This window comes from Arachis ipaensis, chromosome B05 (genome assembly GCF_000816755.2).
Source record: "Arachis ipaensis cultivar K30076 chromosome B05, Araip1.1, whole genome shotgun sequence".
In the NCBI taxonomy this organism is placed as follows: Eukaryota; Viridiplantae; Streptophyta; class Magnoliopsida; order Fabales; family Fabaceae; genus Arachis; species Arachis ipaensis.
The window spans coordinates 119,294,905-119,298,173 of record NC_029789.2 but is presented as its reverse complement, the minus strand read 5'-3'; positions in this window follow the sequence as shown (position 1 = coordinate 119,298,173).

Genomic DNA, 3,269 nt, shown 5'->3' with positions numbered 1-3,269 from the left:
AATAAATAAATTATTTATTTAAATTTTGGAGGTGCGTGTCATTTAACTAAATACTCTCCATGTACTCTAACTAAGTAGCCTTACTTTTTTTTATGTTCTAAAATAATTAACATCAATCACACTCATGGATAGTGATAATTAAAATTTTACTGTTGAAATCCTGAAAGAGCAACAAGAAACTGTTGCATAGATAGTGTTTGTTGGTAGTCCATAAAATTTAAGAAAACATCTTAATTCAATAAATTTAGTTCATCTAGGTTTGGTAATAGACTAGCAAGTGATTCACTCCTAATTTCCAGCAAACTAATGAGAGGTGCACCAACATAGCTTCATAGCAAAAATGATTCTGAAAGTGGTTGTAATATGAGGTCATATATTTCTTGGCTTCTGTTATACATGTTGTATTCACTTTTTATTTGAAAAGTTAGGTTTGCTACATGTCAGTAATAGATGTTATTGTTACTTCTGAATCATGGATAGGGAGGGAACAACTTTGTTATCCAAATACAGACAGATGAAAACATAAATTAGGACCTAAGAGGAGCCTTTTAACATTATTTTAATTATTATTCCGATGCATGTTGGCATGTGTGGTTTAGATTGGAAAAATGGAGATATTGTAATGGGGAAGGTTAGTTCATAACCATTTATAAGTTTGTCAATTGAAGGTTAGTTCTTTGCTTTGAAAAATAGTGTATAGAGTTGTCAAAGATGTCACCTTGTGCTCCAATTTGTTTTTTGTTGTTTTGATCCACATATTAATGAATTTGAATTTTGAAACAATTTAGAGCATACAAAATGATAATTTTTTATGAGCAGCAATAGAAACATTTACTGTTCAACTTGAACTATTTGTAGTTGTCAAGTCAAATAGAGATAGAGCTTCTTTGATTACTTGCTTTTTTGTGTTACTTTTAGTGCTAATATTTCACATGGATTAAGGACTACATTAGCTGTTTGCTTACTCATTTACTTTCTAGAATGTTGTGCAAGTATAGTGGTTTATTATTTTTCATTTTTGATTGAGGAGTTATTTTTGTGATGCAGATGGAGCATGAAAAATGTGATTTTGATGTCAATGATTATGATGAGGAGGATGAGGAAGAACAAGGAAAAGAGGAAGAAAATGAAGAGGAGAGAACACTTAAGAAAGACCAAAGTGAATGGAATAATGATGAGATGGAATAACTTAACAAAGTGTATAAAGATCTTTAGATGAAATAATGATGAGATGGAATAACTTGAGAAAGTGTATAAAGATCTTTATCACCAGGAGCTGTAACAATTATTAACCTTTTATTCTTAACATTGATTTATGTAGTTTAGTTTTAATAATATTTGATTCCATCATATTTTCAGTTGTTTTAATAGGTACATGTGTAAGGACATTAAGAAAAGTATTTATAATTTGTGATTAAGACATGACTGGTAGCCTCATTGATGAACTAAATGAATACCAGATTTTTGATCGAGTCCTCCCTTCCTCCTTTTATTCCTTACTTTTTTTAATTGCATACCATGAATGTACCTGTCTTTAGTTTTGGAATTCACATATCGACAAGTTAGATGCTTCAGTGCATTGTCGCAGCCATCTGAAGAATCAAGATTCAAGAGGCTTATAGAGCAAGATTCAAGAGACTTGGATGCTTCATTTTTTTTTACTATCTTAAAGTTCTAATTTTTCTTTTATGTGGTATTTTCATTTAATGATTTAATTGTTTTTTGGTTCATACAATTCCATAAGAAAAAATGTGTCTAATTACTAAAGTAGAATAGTAAATGTTAGACATACTAGCTAAATCCACTATAAACTTTATTAATTTGAGCTACAGACATATGTAGTAGAGTTTCGTTGGCAATGCACCATGAAGTAGATTTGACAAATAGGTAATCTTGCTTTCCATAAAATACTTGCTTCAATTGACAAATAGGTAATCTTGCTTTCCATAAAACACTTGCTTTAATTTAAACTTTTTTGAATCAAAGTACATAATTTATTTTTGGTAGTACTAAAAATTTAAAAGGGACTATTTTCATTGCAAATGAAATATTTTTGTGATAACATTTGTTAGATGTATAATTTACTTAAAAAACGAACCTTACTTTGTTAAAAATTTAACTGTTTTTGGCATGAAATTTAATTTTGGCTAGGTATTGTTCTCCTCAAGATTTTTAGTTCATATGATAGATTGATGCATTAGCACATAGATTTATTTTCATAATTTTATACATAAAGTGATAAGTCTAGGGCTACATAGTTTTATTCATTCATTCACTATTGATAGAGGAGATGAGATCCCTTTGATCGAGTCCATTTTAACTAATTAAGCATAAATTGACTTCTTTATAAAATTAATAAATAATTTGATTTAAGTTTTTAAATGATATAATTTTTAACTCTAGGATATCCTCTGGTGTTGATTTTAAATTAAAGAGATGATATTGACTTGAAATAATATGATTTTTTTGCAGTTGGACAAAAAAGGTTTAGAATTTAGGATTTATAAAAAATTTATACATGATTTTATGAGAAATTTTTAAAATAATAATTAGCATTGTTGAACTTTGAGTAACTCCATATTTCATAGATGCTCTTTGTATTTGTTTGTTTAGAAAGATGTTGGATAAAAAATTTTAAATTTAAAACTAATTAGGATTTACAATATTTATTATGAAGTTTGGTAGAAAGTAGTGTTAGTCCTTGCTTTTAGCAAAGATTAAAAAAATTGAACATATTCTTAATCTTTGGTGTGCTTTGTTATATTTATTGTACTTAAAGCATGATTGTAAAGTTAAAAGATGAATGTGAGCAAAAATACAACATATCTTGAAAACCATTTATTGATTTACACCTTCCTATTAAAAATAAATTTTGTAATTACTAAGCTTCTTTTCGCAATGCCATTCCATTTTAGAAATCTATATTTATGTCACTTTGGGTGGTGTTACAATTATTAAAAATTTAAAAATATTGTCTTAAGATTTGCATAAGCTTTATTTTGTGATAAACATTTGAAATTGGATTCATAGAGTTTGATAAGGTTAACTTGAATTTAAATTACAAGATTGGCAAGGCTGTACTAGGTAAGCATTCTCTAACTTATGATTGACAGTAATATTTTCAGGGTTAAGTACTGAAATCGTCCTTAAGGTCTGGGGTGAAAATCAAATTCGTCCCCGACTTTTTTTTGTTATTAAAATCATCCTCAATGTTACAAAACGTTATAAAATCGTCCTTTTCTACTTTAATTTTATTTTTTTACCATATT